Source organism: Suricata suricatta, chromosome 10 (assembly GCF_006229205.1).
Source record: "Suricata suricatta isolate VVHF042 chromosome 10, meerkat_22Aug2017_6uvM2_HiC, whole genome shotgun sequence".
NCBI lineage: Eukaryota > Metazoa > Chordata > Mammalia > Carnivora > Herpestidae > Suricata > Suricata suricatta.
The window spans coordinates 97,894,831-97,918,925 of NC_043709.1; the positions used below are offsets into that span (position 1 = coordinate 97,894,831).

General features: G+C 39.4%; 2 pseudogenes; both read left to right on the forward strand.

Moving 5' to 3' along the window:
* Nucleotides 1-19,002: 19,002 nt before the first annotated feature.
* On the forward strand, nucleotides 19,003-19,169 carry LOC115305888 (annotated as a pseudogene).
* Nucleotides 19,170-22,756: 3,587 nt separating this feature from the next.
* Nucleotides 22,757-22,869, forward strand: LOC115305747 (annotated as a pseudogene).
* Nucleotides 22,870-24,095: the final 1,226 nt, after the last annotated feature.

The window sequence follows — 24,095 nt, forward strand, 5'->3', positions numbered from 1 at the left end:
CATAAGTCTCTTCCTAGAAAATTAAATAAGTAAAACCCATCCATTCTGCCAGTAGTTATATGCACTAAAAATTCTTGCACATGTGCCTCAGGAGACAGGTCCAAGAATGTTCAAGCACAACTATTTGTAACAGCAAATGAAAAGAAAAAAAAGGAAAAAAAAGAACCCATAGGTCCATAAAGGTAGATTGAATAATAAATTGTGGTATGTTCACCCAGTGGAATATCCACCCAGTGGAACACTTTGGAGAAATGAAAACAAATGGCCTCCAGGCAGCCACACCCACTGATATGGAGGAGTCTCAAAGACACAATATGACACAACCATGTGAATGTACTTAATGCCACTGAATTGTGCGCTGAAAAACCAGCTAAAGTAGTAAATTTTATGTCATGCAATTTTAGCACAATAAAAAATATATAAGCAAGCAAATAAAACCATAATATTGAGCAATATAAAAGACCCTTGTCTCCCAGAAGGTGAGTGAAAAGCCTCCCGTGCCCCAGGTGGTCACTTCTTCTCCCTGGCCAATGGCTTACGCCCCTCTTTCATACCTGAGATAATTGACAGTGAGGACACCTGCTTTTAACTTTTCCTTTCTTATTTGGGGCATGGTAGTTTACCTCTTTTCTCTAAAGGAAATATTACACAAACCCGCCGTAATTCCCCTAACACAGAATAAGATATAAAGCCTGAGGAACAAATCATGCATTGGTTTTCTCCATTTATTAGAAAAGTATCTCTTGGGGGAATGCCTGGCTGGCTCGGTTTGAAGAGTGTGTGACTCTTGATCTCAAGGTTGTGAGTTCGAGCCCCACACTGGGTGTGGAGATTACATAATCCGTAAAACTTAACAAAAAAAGAAGCTAAAAAAACCCCCACAAAACAAAAAAATGAAACAACAAAAAATTATCTCTTGGAAGTGAAACATTCCCAAGCCTGGTGATTTTATGTTCTTTATGTGTGGCTTTTTAAAGCTCATCTTTGTCCAGATAAAGAAAAGTTCTTTTTTGTAAAAACGTTAATTTATTTATTTTGTAAAAACATTCAGTGGAGCCCAAGGAGGGGCTCAGTCTAATGACTGTGAGATCATGACCTGAGCTGAAATCAAGAATTGGGTGCTTAACCGGATAAAGAGAGGATTCTTATTTGACTTAGCATCTCAGCCTGACCCTCAGAAATCTCCAAGGACCTCAGCACACTTGTGTTTCTGGTTTTGTTTTCTCAAAATTATGTATATCATTCTAGAATTTCTTTTTAAATCCAATAACATGCCTTGGAGATAATTCTATGTTATAAAGATACTCATTTTGTTAAATAGACAATGGATGCATATAGGCTTTTTAGCCATTCTCTTGTTCATGAACATTCCGCCCCCACCCCCCACCGCAACATTTCATTATAACAAATGGTGTCGTATAAACATCTCATACTGCCCTGTGCATGTGGGAGTGTGCCTTCAGAATATTGGGCATTAGAATCGCTGAGTCATAGGGTATGAATATTTTTCACTTTAATAGATACTGGCAAGTTGCCCTCCAAAGTGTTTCTACCAACTCACACACCCACCAGCGATGGAATGAGAACACAGATTTCCTCACATCCTGCCAAATTTCATATTAGCAAATCATTTCAGACAATCTAATTGGGGGAAAATGCTGTCTCATTGTTGTTTTCGTGTATGTTCTTCTGATTGCCAGTGAGGGCAAACGTGTTCCACCATCATTGGCTGCTTGTATCTCCTCTTTGGTGATGTCTTTATTCTTGTGATGCCACCAGTGTTCTAAAGTCCACTCCTGGCTCCTCTTTACAAAGTCCTCTGCTTTGTGACCCAACCTGCGCAATCCCGTGGATCTTTTCAGATGTTCACCATCTGCCCTTGGGGCTGAGAAAAGCCTCCTTGTGGCAGGGGAAGTCATTCCTGTCCCCCCATCTTAACAAGCCTCAGGACACTTCAGACCTGTTCAAAGGTGGTCTTTCTTAGCTCATTTGTGAGCTGAAAGTTGGGACATGGCTGATCTTTGGCTCCTCTGTTTCAGCACCAGATGATCTATACTCATCTCGAGCCCAGACTGAAGGACTCCTTAGTGCATGTTGACTCTTTAAGTTGAGACAAAATTAAACATTTTAACTATTTTGTAATAGGTGCACCTGGATGGCTGAGTCGGTTAAGTATCAAACTCTTGATTTTTGTTTCAGGTCATGATCTCACAGTTGTGAGGTTGAGCCTGGTATCAGGCTCTGTGCTGGGCATGAAACCTGCTCAAGATTCTCTCACGCTCTCTCTTTGCCGCTCTCCTGCTTGCTTTCTCTCTCTGTCTCTCTGTCTGTCTCTCTCTTTCAAAAAAAAAAGTTTAACCATTTTATAATGTATACTTCAGTTGTGTTTAGGATTTTCACAACGTTGGGCAAATTGCACCACTATCAAATTCTAGAACATTCCCATCTCTCTTAAAAGAAAATTCATACTCATTGGCAGTTAGTCCCACTTGTTCCCTCCGCTCTCTGCCCTCCTCCACCTCCCTAAGCTGTTTTTCCCCCTATAGAATTGACTATTCTCAACCTTTCATGTAAATTGGGTCGTATAATATGTGGCCATCTGTACATGGCTTCTTTCACTTTAGCAAAATATCTTCAAAGTTTATTTATGTTGTAGCATATCTCATCAGTACTTCATTTCTTTTTATGGCTGAATAATATTCCATTGATGGATATTCCACATTTTGTTTATCCATTTATCATTTGATGGACACTTGGGTTATTTCTACTTTTTGACTATTATGAATAATACTGCTATCAACATTCGTGTGCGAGTTTTGTGTGAACATATGTTAGGTACATACCTATGATTGGAATCGCTGGGTCATGTAGTAACTCTATGTTTAACTTCTTGAGGAACTGACAAACTGTTTTCCATAGCAACTGAACCATTCTGCATTCCCACTGATGGTACATGAAGATTCTAGTTTCTCTACATGTTTACAAACACATGTTAATTTCCATTAAAAAATTATAGCTACCCTAGTTAGAATGAAGGGGTATCTCATTATGGTTTTGATATGCATATCCCTAAGACTAATGGTGCTGAGCATTTTTTCATGTGCTTACTGACAATTTGTGTCTTCTTTGAGAAATATCTATTCCTTTGTTCATGTTTAAATTGGATTATTTGTCATTTTGTTGAGTCATAAGAGATTCTTTACATATTCTGGATACTAGACCCTTATCAGATATATGATTTGCACATATTTTCTCCATTGGGTGGCTTGTTTTTTCACTTTCTGATAGTATTCTTGATACATAAAAGTTTTCAATTTTGACAAAGTCCAATTTCTTTTGTGGCCATTTTTTTCTTTTGATTTTGGTGTTGTGTGAAATTGTTGTCTAACATACGGTCAAGCAGATGTATATCTGTTTCTTTCTAACACTTTTATGGTTTTAGTTCTTATGTTTATTTTTTTTGGATTGATTTTGAGTTCAGTTTTGTATATAGTTTGAGGTAGGAGTCCACCTTCATTCTTTTGCCTGTGGATATACATTGTCCCAGCACCATTTGTTGAAAAGGCATTTCTTTTCACATTGAATGGTCTTGGCCTTAAAAAATTTTTTTTTCAAATGTTTATATTTATTTATTTTTGAGAGACAGATAGAGACAGAGCACAAGTGGGGGAGGGGTAGAGAGAGAAGGAAACAGAATCAGGAGCAGGCTTCAAGCTTTGAGCTGTCAGCACAGAGCCTGATGCGGGGCTTGAACTCACAAAACATGAGATCATGACCTGAGCCAAAGTCAGATGCTTAACGAACTGAGTCACCCAGGTGCCTCTTGGCATTTTTGTTAAAATCAATTGACTATAGATACATGGATTGATTTCCGGACTGTTGAATTGATTCCATTGATCTATATGTCTGTCTTTATGTCAGTACCACACTGTTTTAACTATTGTAGCTTTGTATTGTTATTTGTATTATTTGTATTTGTATTATTTTTGAAATCACAAAGTGTGAGTCCTCTGACTTCTTTTTCAAGGTAATTTTGGATATTTGGTGTCTCTTGCATTTCCATATGAATTTTAGGATTAGCTTGTGTCTATTTCTGCTAACCAAGGCAGTTGAAATTTTTATAGGGATTGGATTAGATCTATACATTAATTTGGGGGAGTATTGTCATCCTAATACTAATAAGTCTTCCAATCCATGAACACAAGATATCTTTCTTTTTATTTAGGTCTATTTTACTGTCTTTCAACATTTTGTAGTTTTCAGGGTACAAGCCTTACACTTTCCTCATTAAGTTTATTCCTGAGCATTTAATTCTTTTTTGTCCTATTGTAAATGAAATCATTGTCTTAGTTTCATTTTTTTAATTGTTCATGTTCATGCAGCATGTTGGCTTTTGAGAGAGGCAGTGGTTTTCCCCAGAGTTGGAAAGGGATACCTTGTGCTGTAGGTGTGTTGCTGTCACACCCTGTGAGCGATTGCTTGGGCTTACTTGGGACTTATCTGAAGTCACAGATGGAGAGTTTGATTCTGTGATGCAAAGGGAAATATATCTGACTCATCTTTCCCACACTCCCTTTGCTTCTGAAGGCTTCCTCGACTGGGAGAGGAAGAGAGTGGGTTGGTGCGGGGCTTTCCCTTCTCTTACACCTGCTTCTCCTGACCCTCCTCACCCTTCATGGTTTTAAGGGTACCTCTGAAGTTATTCTTGAAGAGCAAGGGCTGTGACAACCTTCTCTCTCACCTGAAAATTGGGCCAGAATCTTCCCTCCTTTGGTAAGCATCTTGTCTATAGAGGAATGTTGAGGGTGACAGGCACAGGCAGAGTCTTGGAGGCAGGGAGGGGGTGGGTCAGAGGAATCTGGAGAGGGGGTATAAGGATCAATCAGATGGTAAAAATTTGAGAAGTTTAGGACCAGTCAAGGTATATCTGTGCTGCTTAGGCTATGTCCAAGGCCATTTCTCTTTTTGATCACTTGCTAGGTGGGCCAGTTGCTTAAGCTGAGTGATTCCTCTGTAACATGAGGATGCTGATGCTCATAGGGTGGATGTGAGCAGTTAAGTGTGGTAACATGGGGACACACCCTGCCCAGGGCTTGACACAGAAAGTGTTAGTAAATATTCCTGAGAGTCAGAGTTGTACATCAAACTCTTTTCCTTCAAGGATTGGGGCAGTGTGGGGCACCTGGGTGGCTCAGTCGGTTAAGCCTCCGACTTCGGCTCAGGTCAGATCTCACATTCGTGGGTTTGAGCCCCGCGTCAGGCTCTGTGCTGACAGCTAGCTCAGAACCTGGAGCCTGTTTCAGATGCTGTGTCTCCCTCTCTCTCTGCCCCTCCCCCTCTCATGCTCTGTCTCTTCTGTATCAAAAATAAATAAAGCATTAAAAAAATTAAAAAAAAAAGGGTTGGGGCAGTGTGAGAGCTCAGGATTCCTGAAGTGTCACAGAGCTAACAATGGAAGGGAAAGGGTGGAGAAATCCTTCAGAAAGAGGTATAAGGAAGGCATATGGGATAAATTTCTCCTTTGCTAAAGCTGAGTTGGCAATTGGAGCTTTAAGATGGGCAATGTGGAGGGTTCTGGGGCTGAGGAGACCCCATTACATTTCATGTCATAGAAATGAGACAGGCTGGCTAGGGACAGTTGCAAGAAGTAACATGTTGCAAGTTTGTATGTTTTATTATTTGAGGGTGCAGAAAAAAAGGTTATGCAAAGTTACTAGAATTTTAAACAAATATTAGTTTATTAAAGTAATCAATGTCAAAATCTAATTTTCTTATGATTTTTAAGTTTGATTTACAATTTTTTTTGTATTTTGAATCTAAATAAATTTGAAAATTTTACTTATTGCTTTTCTTTAATTTTATCTTATACATCTTGTTTGCTTATTTATAATATAGTAAAACAAAGACAATGATCTTCACTTATGCCGAGCATGTTTTTATTGTCGTAAAGTACACATAACAAAATTTACCATCTTAACCATTAAGTGTACTGTTCAGTTGTATTAAATACATTTACATTGTTGTGTAACTATTACCATCTATTATCCATCTTTATAACCTTTTCGTCTTTTAAAACTGTATGTAACTCTATACCCATTAAACAAAAGCTCTCCATTCTCCCCTATTCCAACCCTGGCAACGACCATTCTACTTTTTGTCTTTATGATTTTGTCTATTCTAAGTACCTCATGTAAATGGAATTATACCGTAATTGTCTTTTGGTGACCATATGATGTTCAGTGTGTTTACTTTTTCTTTTATTACCTGTGCCTTTGATGTCATATCTAAGAAATCAATGCCAAACCAGTGTTGTGAAGCTTTCTTACTGTATTTTCTTCTAAGATTTTTATTGTTTTAGGTCGTACATTTAGGTTCTTGATCTATTTTGAGTTGACAGGTAAGGGTCTAACTTCATTCTTTTGCATGTGGACATCCAGTTTTCCCTGCACCATTTGTACAAAAGACTGTTCTTTCCTATTGAGTGGTCTTGGCACCCTTATCAAAATCATTTGAAAAAAAAATACATGTGTGAAGGTTTATTTCTGGGCTGTTTGTTCTCTTTCATTGGTCTATATATTTGTCTTTATGCCAATACCACACTGTTTTGATTACATTAGCTTTGTAGTAAGTTTTGAAACCAGCAAGTATGAGTTCTTCAGTTTGTTTTTTTTTTTCAAGATTGGTTTTGTCCTTTGGGTCTCTTGAGATTCCGTATATATTTTAGTGATTTTTTTCCTATTTCTGCAAAAAATACCATTGCGATTTTGATAGGGATTCCATTGAATCTGTAGATCACCTTGGGTAATATCACTATTTTAACAATATTAAGTCATCCAATCCACAAACATGGAATGGGTTTTCATTTATTTATGTATTTAATTTTTTTCAGCAATGTTTTGTAGTTTTCATTGTACAAGGCTTTTACCTCCTTGGTTAAGTTAATTCCTAAGTATTTTATTATTTTTTTGAAGCTATTGTAGATGAAATAGGTTTTGTAACTTGGTTTTTTAGATTGGTCATCATTTGTGCATAGAAATGCTAGTGGTTTTTGCATGTTGACTTTGTATCCTGCTACTTTACTGAATTTATTAGTTTTAACTTTAGTTTAGTTTAGTGTATGTAATTTTAAAGGTTGTCTACATATGAGATTACGTCATCTGCAAACAAAGATAATTTTATTTCTTTTTTTCCAATTTGGATACCATTTATTTCTTTTCTTGCCTAATTGCTCTGTCTAAACTTCTTGTACTATGTGGAATAGAAGTGGTGAAAGTGGGCATTCTTTAGGTAATTCCTTATCTTAGAGGAAAAGCTTTAGCTACCATTGAGTATGGTATTTATGTGGGCTCTTCATATATGGATTTTATTATGTTGAGGTTGTTCCCTTCTATTTCTTGTTTTTTGGGTGTTTTTTATCATGAAAGTGTGTTGATTTTTGTCAAATGCTTTTTCTGCATCAATTGAGATGATCATGTGTCTTTTTTCCCCCTTCATTCTGTTGATGTGTGGTATATTACATTGATTGATTTTCATATGTTGAATCAGCTTTGCATTCCAGGAATAAATCCCACTCGGTCATGGTGTATAATCCTTTTTTTTAAAGTTCATTTTTTTTATTTTTAGAGAGAGAGAGAGGCAGAGAGAGGGAGAGAGAGAATCCCAAGCAGACACTCTGCTGTCAGTGCAGAGCTTGACAAAAGGTTTGACCTCATGAACTGTGAGATCATGACCTGAGGCTAAATCAAGAATTGGATGCTCAGCTGACCGAGTCACCCAGGCACCTTTATAATCCTTTTAATATGCTGAATTTTATTTGCTAACATTTTGTTGAGGATTTTGTTTTGCATCAATATTCATAAGGGATATTAGTCTGTAGTTATTTTTTCTTGTAATATCTTTGGCTTTGGTGTCAGGGTAATATTGGTTTCATAGAATGAGTTAAGAAGTGTTTCTTCCTTAGGGCACCTGGCTGGCTCAGTCAGTAGAGCATGTGACTCTGGATCTTGGGGTTGTGAGTTCCACCCAGGGTGTAGAGATTACCTAAAAATAAAATCTTAAGGAAAAAAGTCATATTTCCTCCTCTTAAATTAAAAAAAATTGAGAAGGATTGGTATTAATTATTCTTTAAATGTTTGGAAAATTCATCAGTGAAGTCATTGGTCCAAGGCTTTTCTTTTTTGGGAGATTGTTGTAAAAAGATTTTATTTTATTTTCAAGCAATCTCTACACCCAAAGTGAGGCTTGAACCCACGACCCCAAGATCAATAGTTGCATGCTCTACTAACTGAGCCAGCCTGGTGCCCTGTTGGGAGATTTTTGACTACAGATTCAATCTTTTTACTAGTTATAGGTCTATTCAGATATTCTAGTCTTGAGTAGGTATTGTGTTTCTAAGAATTTGTTCATCTAGGTAATCCAACTTTTTGGTGTACAATTGTTCATAGTACTCTCTTATAAGCCTTTTTTTTTCTGTCAGATAGTAACACTCCACTTTCATTTCTGATTTTAGTAATTTGAGTTTTCTCGTAGTCTTTTCTCATAGTCTTTTTCTCGTAGTTCACCTAACTATTTGTCAATTTTGTTGGTCTTTTTGAAAAACAAGTTTTGGTTTCACTGATTTTTGTCTATTGTTTTTCTAATTTCTATTTAGTTTATCTCTGCTCTAATCTTTGCTATTTCCTCTCTTCTGCTAGCTTTGGGTTTAGTTTTTTTTTTTTAAACTTTATTTACTTATTTTGAGAGAGAGAGAAAGAGAGAGAGAGAGGGGAAGGGCAGAGAGGGAATCTCAAGAAGGTTCCATGCTGTCAGCACAAACCATGAGATCATGACTTGAGCTGAAATCAAGATTTGCATGCTTAATTAACTGAGCCATCTAGGTGTCCCTGTTTTTCTTTTTCTAGTTACTTAAGTTGTAAGGTTAGGTTGTTGGTTTCAGATTTTTCTTATTTTCTTAACCTTTTATTTTTTTGAGAGACAGAGACAGAGTGTGAGCAGGGGAGGAGCAGAGAGAGAGGGAGACACAGAATCCGAAGCAGGCTCGAGGCTCTGAGCTGTCAGCACAGAGCCTGACACGGGGCTCACACCCATGCATGCAAGATTACGACCTGAGCTGAAGTTAGATGCTCAACTGACTGAGCCACCCAGGCCCCCCATCTTCTTTTCTTTCTTTCTTTCTTTCTTTCTTTCTTTCTTTCTTTCTTTCTTTCTTTCTTTCTTTCTTTCTTTCTTTTTTAACTTTGTTGCTGTTTTTAATTTTTTTTACATTTATTTATTTTTGAGAGACAGAGAGAGACAGAGCATGAACAGGGGAGGGATAGAGAGAGAAAGAGACAGAATCTGAAGCAGACTCCAGGCTCTGAGCTAGCTGTCAGCACAGAGCCCGATGCCGGGCTCAAACCCAGGAACCATGAGATCATGACCTGAGCCGAGGTTGGATGTTCAATCCACTGAGCCACCCAGGCACCCCATCTTATTTTCTTTTTAATGTGAGCATTTACAGCTATAAATTTACCCCTTAGTGCCACATTCACTGCATTCCCAAAGGTTTGGTATGAACCCTTTGGCTAGAGCCACCATCCACTGGTAATTCGCTAGAATGACCAACACAAAGGGAAAGATGAGGCACCTGCTATACGTTCTTTAGGCCTTTTAGAAAACAGAGTTGTTCCTTTGGCCACATACATGTGATCTACAAGAAAGGTGATATTGTAGACATCAATGGAATAGGCACTATTCAAAAAGGAATGTCCCACAAATGTTACCACAGCAAACTGGAAGACTCTACAACATTACCCAGCATGCTGTTGGCATTGTTGTAAACAAACATGTTAAGGGTGTGATTCTTGCCATGAGAATTTTAACGTATGTGTTGAGCTTAAATGAGTGTGTTGAGCACTCTAAGAACTGAGATAGCTTCCTGAAACATGAGAAGGAAAATGATCAGAAAAAGAAGGAAATCAAAGAGAAAGGTATTTGGGTTCAACTGAAGCACCAGCCGGCTCCACCCAGGGAAACACACTTTGTGAGAACCAGTAGAAAGAAGCCTTAGCTGCTGGACCCCATTCCCTATGAATTCATGGCATGATAAGTGTAAAAAAAAAAAAAAAGATCTCTATACTCTAAAAATGTTTCTCTTAATTTAGTGGAGTGTGATGTTCCTTTCCCTAAAGAAAAATTTAAATCAACACACACACACCCACCCACACACACACACACACCAAAAACCAAAGTTTTGGTGTGTTGTGGTTTCTTTTTAAGTTTATTTATTTACTGAGAGAGAGAGAGAGAGGGAGCAAGAGAATGAGCAGGGGAGGGTCAGAGAGAGGGAGAGGGAGAGAATCCCAAGCAGGCTCTGCACTGTCAGCACAGAGCCTGATGCAGGGCTTAATCTCATGAACCATGGGATCTTGACCTGAGCTGAAACTAAGAGTCAGACACTTAACCGACTGAGCCATCCAACTGCCCCTGTTGTGTTTTTATTTACATTTGTCTCTAAGTATTTTCTAATTGCACTTGTGATTTCTTCTTTGATCTATTGGTTGTTTAATAGTGTTGCTTAATTTCCGTAATTTTATGAACTTTTCGATTTTTCTTTTGTTATTAATTTTTAACTTCATCCCATTGTAGTCAGAAGAGATAATTTGTATGATATCTACCTTTTAAAATCTATTGAGACTTAATCTGCAGCTTAACATATGGTCTATCCTGGAGAATGTTCCATATACACTTGAGAAGAATGTGTATGCTATTGTTGTTGGGTAGAGTATTCTATACATGTCTGTTCTAGTTGGTTTATTGTGTTGTATAAGTCTCTACTTCCTTATGCTGTCTGGTCCTACCCATTATTGGGAGTGGATATTGAAGTCTCCAACTATTATAGAACGGTTTATTTCTCCTTTCAATTCTGTCAGTTTTTGCTTCTTATATTTTGATGGTCTGCCATTAGGTGTGTAAATGTTTATGATTGTCATATCTTCTTGAAATATTGAACTTTTTATTAATATATAGTATCCTTTGGCTTTTGTAACTTTTTTTTGGTTTAACATCTATTTTGTCTGATATTAGATAGCCATTCTTGTTCTCTTTTGGTTACTTATTTGCATGAAATATCTTTTTCCATTTTTTCACTTTCAATCTCTTTGTGTCTTTGTTTTTTTTAAACTTTTTTTTAATGTGTGTGTGTGTGTGTGTGTGTGTGTGTGTGTGTGTGTGTGTGTGTTTTGAGAGACAGAGAGAGAGAGTGTGAGCAGGGGAGGGGCAGAGAGAGAGACACACACAGAATATGAAGCAGGCTCCAGGTTCTCAGCTGTCAGCACAGAGCCCAATGCGGGGTTCGAACCCATGAACTATGAGATTATGATCCAAGCCGAAGTCGGACACTTAACCGACTGAACCACCCAGGCACCCCCTCTTTGTGTCTTTGGATCTCAAATGATTCTGTTATAGACCTCATTGAGTTGGATCATTATTTTCAGCCATTCTGCCAATCTCTGTCTTTTCATTGGAGACTTTAATCCATTTACTTTTAAAGTAATTACTCATAAGGAGGGGTTTCTTTTGTCATTGTGCTTTCTATATGCCTTATAGCTTTATAGCTTTATTGTCCTTTTTTTGCTGGATATGGCTTCTTTTGTGCTTAGCTGATTTTTTATACAGTGGAATATTTAGTGAAATTATGAAATACTGCAGTGAAATGAGGCTTATATTCTAAAGTTTTAACACTTTGGTTTGAACTTATACCATCTTAACTTATACCATACAAAAACTCTGCTCCTTTACACCTCAGAAAGGGGATACCCTTTCTGTTGTTACTGTCACAGAGTTACATTTTATACATTGTATACCCCAAAACATAAGCTGCTCTTTATTTTAAGTTTATTTATTTATTTTGGGGCATGAACCATGAGATCATGACCTGAGCCAAAGTCAGATGCTTCACCGACTGAGCCACCCAGGTGCCCCTAAACTAATGATTTTTTTAAAAACTGCATTAGTTTCTTATATTATGTAGAAAACAAGATTTAAAGTCACAAACCATAAGTTAAACTACTTTCCACTAATAATTGCTTTTTTCTTTAAATATATTAATCTCTTAAAACAAAAAGTGAAGCTATAAACCACTCTTATGATAATACTAGCTTTTATAATTGCCCATGTATTCACCTTTATTGAGATCTTTATTTCTCTAACAGCTTTGGGTTACTGTCTAGTGTCCTTTCACTTCATTTTGCCAGGTCTAGTGGTCATGAACCCACTCAGCTTTTATTTACCCAAAAAGGTCTTAATTTCTCTCTTACTTTTGAAGGATAGTTTTGTTGGATATAGTATTCTTTGTTGATTTTTTTTCTTTTAGTACTTTGAATGTATTGGCCCATTGCCTTCTGGCTTCTAAAGTTTCTGATGAGAAATTTGCTGGTAACCTTATTGAGCATGCCTGTATGGGATGATTTGCTTCTCTCTTGCTGCTTTCAGGATTCTCTTTGTTTTTGCCTTTTGAAAGTTTGATTATATGTGTCCTGGTATGGGTCTCTTTGAATTTATCTTGTTGGAGTTCGTTGAGTTTCTTGGAGGCTGATATATATGTCTTTCATCAAATTTGGGAGGTTACCAGCCATTATTTCCTTAAATATTCTTTCTGCTCCTTTCTCTCTTGCCCTTAGCCTTCTGGACTCCTTTGATGCATATTTTGATCCTCTTGATGGGGTTAGCCAGGACATCATTTTTTTTCCCCTATTCCTCAGACTTGATAATTTCTATTGTTTATCTTCAAGTTCTTGGACTCTTTTTTCTGCCCACTCAGATTGGTCTTTGAATCCCTCTAGTGAAATTTTCATTTCAGTTATTGTACTTTTCAGCTTCAGAATTCCTTCCTGGTTTCAAATTTTAGATCTCTTTATTGAAATTTTCATTTTATTCAACAACATATTTTCTTGACTTTCTTCACATCTTCCTCTCATTCTCTGAGCATTTTATCTTCCATTAGGTCTTTTTCAGGGATAGTTTTTGTCGATCTATTTTTTTTTGAATGGGCTATACTTTGCTGTGTCTTTATATGTATTGTGATTTTTTTTGGTTGAACATTGGACATTTGAATCTAATCATGTGGTAACTCTGGAAATCAGATTCCCTCCCTTCCTCAGGGTCTGTTGTTGTTTGTTATTGTTTTGTTTTTTCAATTGTTATTAACTTTCCCTGCACTGAGTATCAGCCTGAGGTATAAACTTAAAATCTTCTCAGGTCTTTTCTGAGCATTTACCTGGGCATACATTGTCATTTTCCAGTTTTCCCCAAATATGCAGTTGTTTTTAAATGGGCTAGTTGTTAGTGCCTGGCTCATGAAAGGGGAAAAAAGTGAAAAATGAAGAGGGCAGGCAGGGTGCTGGCCCTTTAATCCCCTTAAAATAATTTCATCCACAGAGGGAGGACCTTGCAACAACTGGGGGAGTTGCATATACGACAGCCTCCTGGTCGTTATCTGCACCTCTGTGATCTGAAGCAGCAGTCAGCTCTCAGAGCACAGATTGCTGATATTTAGAAGACACTGTCTTTTTTTTTGCCTGGCCTGACTTCCCTAAGTTGTGTGCAACCTGCTCCAGGCACATGTGCACAGCTGCCTGTCATGTGGCTGGGGAAAGGAAATGGATCGTTGCTACTGTGATAGTAGCTGAAATTGACCAAAATTAACCATAACTTACCCTCCAAGTCTTCCCCCGGAAGTTGCAGGCCTTCAGCAGACCCCAAAACAGTTACATCAGACAGATTCTGCCAAGGAAGATGCTGTCTAGGGGAAGAGCCAGATTCCTGGGGCTTCCTACTCTACCATCTTCCCAGAATCCCTCCAATTATCTTTACTTTTTTAACATTAATAGTTGATTAACTTAAACTGAACAGTCTAAATTCCATGAACAATTCCATTTACAACTATAGCCCACTGAGTCTTTTAAATATTTTAAATCGCATATCTAAATCTCAAATATCTGGTTTTCCTTTTGAGTGCATAGATGCATGACTGGATAAGCTTATTGACCCTAACAAGAAAAACTTCCTAAATAGTTAGTTTTTATAAATCTAACAGTGTTTAGGCATAGTGAATCATAAGTTCCCTCAAACATTGTAATTCTGTTTATAGTCAACACCTTTTACATGCTTCAATTTAGAATCACTAATTGAAAATCAGTACACATTTTTAAAAATTTCAGATTTTTGTTATCACTCACAAATTGTATTTTCTCCTCTGATTCTTTTTACTTATTTATTTATATTGAAGTGTAATTGATATACAACATTATTAGTTTCAGGTGTACAAAATAGGATTCAATTTTTGTATACATTGGGGCATGATCACTTGAATAAATCTTGTTACCATCTGTTCCCATCCTAAACGAATACAATATTATTGATTATATTTCTTATGTTGTACATCACGTCCTCACAGCTTATTTTAAAACAGGAAGTTTGTACTTCTTGAAGCCCCTTCACTCATTTCGTTCTTCCCCACAGCTCTCCCCGCCCTGCACCGCCTTCCAGCTACCACCCCTCTATTCTTTGTAACAATGAGTCTGGGTTTTGTTTTGTTCTGTTTGTTTTGTTTTTTTTTAGATTCCATATATCAATTACATGTTTTTAATAGAATAATGAGGCAAATCCTATAACACTTCTATGTTAAATTCTTTTAAGCATTACACAGTCTTTAAATAGCAAATATACATAGATTTTCCCAGTTACTTAGACTTATCTGAAACTTAGCTTGAGTTTGATTTGCTGCATCACTTTTGATTTGTATCAGTGAAGGTTTGTCCAGAGAAGAAAAACCACTATGAGTGCCATGGAATAAAGAGCTGGTGAAAGATCTCTGCATCTGTGGTGGGCCTGAAATCAGCACAGGCCCATGGGGAAGAAATACTGGATATGAAGTCGGGGAGAGCAAGGGCTAAGTGGCATCTGTATCTGTCCCTCACCACCCCAACCTGTGATCTGGGCTGTCTGCAGAGGGACCTGGTGATGCATACATGGAGTTAGAGCCTGAAGGAAGTTAGCTAGAAGAGATGTGACAGGAGCTGGTGGCCCTGCAGGACTGGCTGCTGCCCACGCTCACAAAGCGAACCAGAAGAGCGGCAATGAGATGTACAAGCTGCAGTAGTCCTAGCGCCCCATGCTGACCTGGACAGCATCATGGCTGCTGCTTCAATTCTGCCTTTCTACCTTTCCAGCTGCTCACACATTTCTCTTGTGGCCAACTCTAACCTTGAACCATATAAAAAATATGGCTTCATCTTAGCTAAGCTGACATGGTACAAAGCCACCATGTGAATTCCAAACCTTCTTGGTTAAAAGGATGTCTCTCCACTTAAAGAGCAGTTTTCCTATCTCATGTGGATGATGTATGACCACAATCTGTGATGACTGTCTCAAGATGGCTAACGTTGTCTGTTTGCCAGAGACCTGAGGTTGGGATGCCAGACCTAGGGCCTGCAAACAATCTAGGTGAGTCTTCTTGACTTAAATATTTTCAATTCCATTTATAAATTTAATATTTTTGACTTTGTCTAAGTTCATAATCTTCTGATGGACCTAGATTTGCTTTCTATTTTCTGTATCAAAATTGCACTCTCACTAGAGTCTGTGGCAGTCTGGAATCCCCACTCACGCTGCAGCTACTCTTGATTAATTCTTCCCTTTGGCCTAAGTGAACACTGGTCCTTTCCTTATTCTTGTCTGAGTGGGTCACAACTGTAGAGATGTTTTAATGACACCCCACTTGCATACCCTACAGCACTGGGCTCATAACCTGGAAATCATACTAAGGGCTCCAGGCACTGGGTTAGGATCCTGCAGAGCTCCAGCAGTGACTCCAGGCAGGGCATGGAGAGCAGAAGTCTGTGCATTGTGCATATACAGGACCAGGATCTTCATCAGGGTCACCTCTAGGGAAAAGGACTGAAGTCATCAAGAACCACACACAGACTTTGCATTAAATTAGAGCAACAAGGCCCCTTGCGGGAAACTGGGTGTGAATAGTGTAGTGGTATAACCAGGAGCTCAAACTTTGGCTCAGTGCCTGGGGAACTCTGCCTTTGAGTCCTACTGAGTGGAGGCAAGATGCTTGTTTGCCCCATTTGTCTGGGCTTTGGGTGCCACCTTGTGGTGGAATAGTGATTCTGATCTTTGGAGAGTCCGTGCCCTCACAGGAACCCCAATCTTCCAGTCCCAAGGCCATTAACTATTAAAACACAAGGGCAGAGGTGTCAGTCATCTGGTATCTCCCCAAAGCTTTTCTGTGTCTGTGGTACAGGCTGGTTTCAGTGGGTCCTAGGGATTTGGGGAAGCCCCTAAATGAAGTCAACTGATCGGGGTAGGGACTTAGTCCCAAAGACTCCAGTCTATAGTTGTTGAGGATTCTGTCTTTAATAAAATTCCAAAGAATGTGCCAGAGTATTATGTGATCTTAAAAGCCCCTGTACTTTCCAGCCTATTTTATCCCAGGCTGCAGACCAGTGGCTCTTTAGTTAGCTCTTTTGGGGTCAAAGGGGCTCCTCTGAGGATCTGAAGAAAGATGTGGATCTTCCTTCAGAAAATGCACAAGCATACAATATTGTGAATAGAATTTCAGGGACTTAGTGAACCCTTTGGGATCCAGGGATGCCTACAGTTTGAAAACCCCCTACTCTAGACTTCTGCTTTTGTTAGTATTAAGAGGCTTAATGCCCTCAAATGATGTGCTGTACTTTGGAGATTAACAATGTCCACATAAGGACAAGATATCTGGAGATGGAGAAAAAACATGGTAAAATTTCTTCTTACAAGAGGAGTAACATCATTAGCTTCAAGATGTATAAGGAGCTGTCTTGTGTTGAGAAGCAAATGTCCTTTTTGTGAAAATGTCTGAGAAAGACAAGTAACAGAAATAGGTGATTCACATAATGAAGTGAAAGGCATGCCACTCTCTGGAAGCATTTACTAAGGCAATTCTTTTTTTTCTCTCTCTAATGTTTATTTAATTATTTTGAGGGGTTCCTGGGTGGCTCAGTTGGTTAAGTGTCCAACTTTGGCTCAGGTCATGATCTCGCAGTTCAGGGTTCAACCTCTGCATTGGGCTTTGTGCTGAGTTCAGAGCCTGGAGCCTGCTTGGGATTCTGTGTCTCCCTCTCTTTCTGCCCATCCCCTACACACATACACACCCTCTCTCTCTCTCAAAAGTAAATAACATTAAAAAATTAATTATTTTGAGAGAGAGAGAGAGAGAGTGAATAGGGGAGGGGCAGAGAGAAACGGGAGAGAGAATCCTAAGCAGGCTCCACCCTGTCAGAGCGGAGCCCCACTTGGGGGTCAAACTCATGAACCATGAAATCATGACCTGAGCTGAAACCAAGAGGGATGCTTAACCGACTGAGCCTCCCAGGCGCCCTGGAAAAGAGAATTTTAGCGTTGGCAGGAACTTCAGGCATCTGTTATTCTGATCCCATTACTCTCAGACAAGCGACACGAGGACCAGAGGTATAAAATGTCATTCATTCATTCATTCATTGATTCATTCATTCAAGCTTATCAGTCACTTCCTATGTGTCAGTAACTGGGCTTTGCATGAGGAGTAGAAGAGGAAAAATACTGAGGATAATCTACTGGGAATAGAGAGGTATATAGGCAAATGGCCATAATCCAATAAAATTAATTACTTTAATGGAGGCTAGTCAAAAATTAGGGGAAGCTTAGCAAAAAAAAAAAAAAAAAAAAAAGAAATTACATCTGCTACAGGAAGATGACTTTACGGAGGAGGTAGCATTTAGTTTGCAACTCAATGGATGAATGGAGGTTTGCTAGGGGGCCTAGCTGTGTTTGTTCTAGGCCTCAGCAATGGTATTTAGGTTGGTCAATGCAATATGGTGCCAGGCCAAGGGAGGAGCGAGGCCTGAAATCCAGCCTGTGCTCCACTGGGAAGAAGAGGTGCCTTTTTCTATTTTGCACAAAGGCACAGTATGGGCCTCCAGTCCTGAGACGTGCACAAAGACATAGCAATGTCGGAGAGCAGGGTGTGTCCTGAGAACTATTAGTTTGTGAAGCATTGGCTCAGCATTGCTAACATAAAAGTATAGAGTGAGAGGTGATGAGTCCTGACAGGTCAGTGAGGCCAGGTAATGAAGGGCTTTGTCCAGGACCATAGCTAAAAGTAGGACTTTTGGGAATGAGAGCTGGGCGTCTTCCTTCCAGACCATTGATCATTCTGCAGCACCAAATTGTCTCTGATAAGGCCATGAGCTCTGGGCTGGGTGCTGGTGAGCACATAGCTATGCACAGGCCTTGCCTTGGGGTTTGCAATCAGGGAATAGTGCCAGACATAGAAAGAATAGGAACAGTGAAATGTGATAAGAAGCAAACAGGAGAAGAAGGAGCACAGAACACAAATTCAGCACCCAGAAACACTTTGCTTCAGGCCACAGGCCAGGCCCTGAACAGGATTCAAGGTCAGGGCTGGCTGACTTCAAAGACTTAAAAATGCCCACACTCTTTAACTCAGCAACCCCAGTTCTAGGAATCTATCCTAAGAAAATAAATGAAGATGTGTTCAAAGGTATAAGGATGTTCTGTGAAAAATTTTTTGTAACAACAAAACATTAAAAAAGGACATAATTTAAATGCCCAACAAGGAGATTGGGTAAATGTATTGTATTAAAAACAATAGACTATCAGGGTCCCTGGGTGGCTCAGTTAGATGAGTGTTGAACTCTTGATTTTGGCTCAGGTCATGATCTCAGGGTCATGGGATCAAGTCCCACGCTGGGCTCACACTGAGCATGGAGCCTCTCTCTCTCTCCCTCTACCCCTTTTCCCTGCCTGCGTGCACTCTCTCTCTGTAATTAAAAAAAACAAAAAGAATGTAAAATAGCTATTAAAATGTTTTAAATCATTAAATCATTTAATAGGAGAAAAGGCTAAGTACATTATTGAGTGAAATGAGCAGATTAAACTACATGCTGTGTAATATTGTTTTTATAAAGATACCAAGGAATTGCTTCTCGGCCTTTTGGCTAAGATCAAGTGTAGTATCTGTTCTTATCAGTTTAATAAAGATACCAAGGAATTTGTACTGGTAGGGCATAGTGGTGATTAACTTAAAGATATGTGATGATGGGTGACTTTTATTTTATATGTATTTTTGCTAACCTGAATCTTCCAAGTTTTCCCTGAAACGAATAGGTCTTACTTGTGCAACAAGAACAAAGAAAGTAATAACAAGAGTATTTTACAAAGAGTTTCAATCTCCTCCCTGGTAAGATGGGGGTATCTGTTAGGATTAAATAAGATAAAGCATCTAAACATTCAGCACAGGGCTTGGCATAAAGTTAAACATCGTTAAACGTTAATCACTACAGCATTAACTACCACCGCTACTCTAACTGCTAGTCCTGTTACAGCAACCAAACCACCCCCTCACCGTGACTATCACTACAACTACTGTTACTGGCTCTGATTCAGGGCCAGGACTTGAGAGGACTGGCTGGAGCTGTGGTTTTGGTTTTCAGGACACAGTCCAAGTAAGAGGCTTTGCTTCAGCAGCAAATTTTGAATGGGAGGCGGAGTTAGAGATTAGAAAGAGAAGTAGAGACTCAGTTCTCAGACCGGCTCCTGGCCGTGATCATGTCAACTAAGTTCAGTGCCGGAGCACAGGCTTGGAGCTGTTGGTGCCAGGTGAAGGCCTGGGAGTGGGAGGGGGCTGCAGAAGCTGGGGGCTCCTTGGAGAGCCTCACTAAGCCTATGACTGCCATGAAGGCCTGGTCAGTCTTGCCTTTGTCCATATAGCCTGAACACACAACTCAACTGAGAATCCTGCTCTCTCTTGAGACCACCCCGGTGGAGATCTTGCTTGCCAAAACAGATTTCCCTTGACCCTTTGTACCACTTCCCCCCAAGCTGTTACCCAGCCTAGGGGTTCTCTTTCCAAAGCCAGATCTTATCCAATCTTTCACTGCTTCCCGAGTCTGCAGCAGTTGGTGGTGGTCTTTGGATCATTTTCCTCTTCCAAAATTGTCTCCCACTATGAGGTATCAGATTGCCCCATAGCATCTTAGCCTATGTCAGCTAAATCCAGCCACTTCTGGCTGTTTAATTGATTTGTTAGCTGTCGGATCCCTAAAACTTAATGCCCCAATGATAATGATTGTGTATTCTTTGTCTTTGATAATATTTTCTGAGAACACATGCAGTGTGGCAGGATGCAGAGACATCTGAAGAGAGCTTGATCTTTTCTCTTGTTTGTTTTAAAGAAGCTGACATTTATTTTGAAGCGTAATGTATGTGCAATAAAACACATAGCTATTAAGTGAACAGTTTGATGAAGCTTGACAATTACATACACACATTACACAATTCTAATCAAGTTATGAAATATTTCCATCGCCCCGAGAAGTTCCCATGTGCCCATTTCCAACATGCGTCCCCTACCCCACCAAATACAACCATTGTTCTCATCTATTTTTATTTTTATTAAAAATTTTTTTATGTCTTTATTTTATTGTGAGAGACAGAGACAGAGAGTGAGCGGGGAGGGCCAGAGAGAGAGAGGGAGACACAGAATCAGAAGTAGGCTCCAGGCTCTGAGCTGTCAGCACAGCGCCTGACACAGGGCTTGAACCTATGGACTGCAAGATCATGACCTGAGCCGAAGTTGGACGCTCAACCAACTGAGCCACCCAGGCGCCCCATTCTAATTTTTATCACCATAGGTTAGTTTTGCTGGTTCTAGAATTTAATGTACATGGAATTGTTATTTTTGTCTAACTTCTTTTTTTTTTAAATTTTTATTTATTCTTGAGAGACAGAGAGAAAGAGCATGAATGGGGGAGGAGCAGAGAGAAAGGGAGACACAGAATCTGAAGACAGGCTCCAGGCTCTGAGCTGGCAGCACAGAGCGTGACGTGGGGCTCGAACCCACAGACTGAGATCATGACCTGAGCCGAAGTCAGACGCTTAACTGACTGAGCCACCCAGGTGCCCCTAACTTCTTTTTTTTAATATATATTTTTTAGTTTTTTAATTTACTTAGAGAGAGTGAGCAAATGAGCAGGAGAGGGGCAGAGAGAGAGAGAGGCAGAGCAAGAATCTCAAGCAGGCTCTTCACTGTTAGCACAGAGCTTGATGCAGGGCTCCAGCTCACGAATTGTGAGATCATAACCTGAGCTAAGACCGAGAGTCGTGGAGGCTTAATTGAGCCACCCAGGAGCACCTTATCTAACTTCTTTTGCCCGACATCATGTTTCTGAGACTCATTCATGTTGCTGCCTGTACCCGTAATTTCTTTTTGTTAAGTGTATTCTACCATGTGAATATATAACAATTTATTTATCCATTCACTTGTTGTGGAAATGTGGGTTGTTTCCAGTTTTTGACTAATTGTGTTGAAGCTCCTGTGAACATTTCCTGTCAAAGTGCTTTGGACATATGTTATTATTATTTTTTTAAATAAACACTTAGGAGTGGAATTGCTTGGCTCCAGGGTAGGTATATAGTTAGCCTTCTAAGAAACTCCCAAAGAATTTAATTTGCCAAAGTAGTTGTAACATATCAGACTTGCACTAGCAATTTATGAGCCTTCCAGTTCTACGCACTTGCTAGGATTTGTGGTTGACAGCTTTTAAAATTTTAGCCTGCTGTATTTATTTAAAGTTAGCCATGTGTGTGGACATATCTTTATTTCTCTTGGGTGAATACCTAGAAGCAGGATTGTTGGGTCATGTGGTAATTTTATGTTTAACCTTAAAAAAAAATTTTTTTTTATGGTTTTTATTTTATTTTTGAGAGACAGAGACAGCATGAGCAGGGGAGGGTCAGAGAGAGAGGGAGACACAGAATCTGAAGCAGGCTCCAGGCTCTGAGCTGTCAGCACAGAGCCCGACGCGGGGTTCGAACCCACACACCGTGAGATCGTGACTTGAGTTGAAGCCAGACACTTAACCGACTGAGCCACCCAGGCACCCCTATGTTTAACCTTTTTAAGAGCCATTAGACCATTTTCCAACGTGACTATGACATTTTACATTCTCACTAGCAATATACGCTAACACTAGTTATTATCTGCCTTTTTAAAAAAAGTTTTATTTATTTAAGTAATCTCTACACTCCATGTGGGGGTTGAACCCACAACCCTGAGATTGTGGAAGAATCACATGTTCTTCTGGCAGAGCCAGCCAGGCACCCCTATTATCTGTCTTTTTAAAATTATAGCCATTCTAGTCGGTGATATCTCACTGTGGTTTTTATTTGCATTTCCCTAAGGTCTAATGATGTTGAACATCTTTTCATATGCTTGTTGGCTATTTGTATATCTTCTTTGGAGAAATTTCTATTCAAGTCCTTTACTCATTTAAAAAAAAATATTTTATTTTTATGTAAGCTCTATACCCAACATGGGGCTGGAACTGGCAACCTTGAGATCAAGAGCTGCACTCTCCACTGACGGAGCCCGCCAGGTGCCCCAATCCTTTACCCATTTTTGAACTGGGTTGTTTGCTTTTTTCCTTTTTAACTGTGTCATAGGAATCCTTTATGTATCCTACATACAAATCCCTCATCGGATACATAATTTTCAAATGTACTCTCCCATTCTGTGTGTTGTCTTTTCACTTTCTTCATGGTGTCCTTGAAGCATGAAAGCTTTTCATCTTTTCTGCTTTTTTAAAAGTTTTTAATTTTGATGAAGTCAAATTCATGCCTTTTTCTTTTGTTGCTTGTGCTTTTATTGTCATATTTAAAAACACCATTGCCCATCGCTTCTCGGCCTTTTGGCTAAGATCAAGTGTAGTATCTGTTCTTATCAGTTTAAAAACACCATTGCCTAAGGGTGCCTGGGTGGCTCAGTTGGTTAAGTGTCCAGCTTCAGCTCAGGTCATGATCTCACGTTCGTGGGTTCGAGCCCCGCGTCGGGCTCTGTGCGGACAGCTAGCTCAGAGCCTAGAGCCTGCTTCCGATTCTGATTCTCCCTCTCTCTCTGATCCTCCCCTAATCATGCTGTCTCTGTCTGTCTCTCAAAAAAATAAATAAAAAACATAAAAAAATAAAAAAAAACATCATTGCCTAATCAATGGGTAAAATAAATTATACCCATATTCCTTCTAAAAGTTTTATCTCTTGCATTTAGATATTTTTATCTGCTTTGAGTTAATTTTTATGCAGAAAGTGAGATGGGGTAGAGCTTCATTCTTTTGCATGTAGAGATACAGGTGTCCCAGCACCATTTGTTGAAAAGACTATTTTTTTTTTCCATTTGAATTATCTTGGGACCCTTGTCAGTCCTGGGGTAGACTTAGACTATGCCTGATGAAGGATGGACATTCCTCATGTGATTGGCTCCTTGGAGTATCACTCCATAGTTCAGGAGTCAGCTAAGGATTAAAAAAATTTTTTTTTAATGTTTATTTATTTATTTTGGGAGAGAGAGAGGCAGAGAGAGAGAGAGAGAGAGAGAGAGAGAGAGAGAGAATTCCAAGAAGGCCCTGTACTGTCAGTGCAGAGCCCAATGCGGGGCTCAGACCCATGAACCACGAGATCATGACCTGAGCCGAAGCCAAGAGTTGGACCGCTTAACTGACTGAGCAATCCAGGTGCCTCAGTCAGCTAAGAATTTGAAGGAGCTTGCTGATTTTGGGGCTGTCCTCTTGTTCCTTCTTTACTGAGAGTGCCCTTCAATTTCCAGCTCAACTGATTGTGCCAAAGTTGGACTCATTAACAAGAGTGCTAATTTCTTTTGATCTCTATCCATCCACCTTCCCATGCACATCATGAAAAACTCAAAGAGTCAGATAAATATGGAACTCACTCAGTATGTTTTCCTTTTTCTTTAAACTTTTAAAATGTTTATTTTTGAGACAGAGAGAGAGACAGAGCACAAGCAGGGGAGGGGCAGAAAGAGAGAGAGAGACACAGAATCTGAAACAGGCTCCAGGCTATGAGCTGTCAGCACAGAGCCTGATGTGGGGCTCAAACTCACAGACCTCAAGATCATGACTTGAGTCAAAGCTGGCTGTTCAACTGACTACAGGTGCCCCTGCTTTCCTTTTTTTAAGCACTAAATCTCTTTCAGTTTCTACCCTTTTGGTCACTCTCCA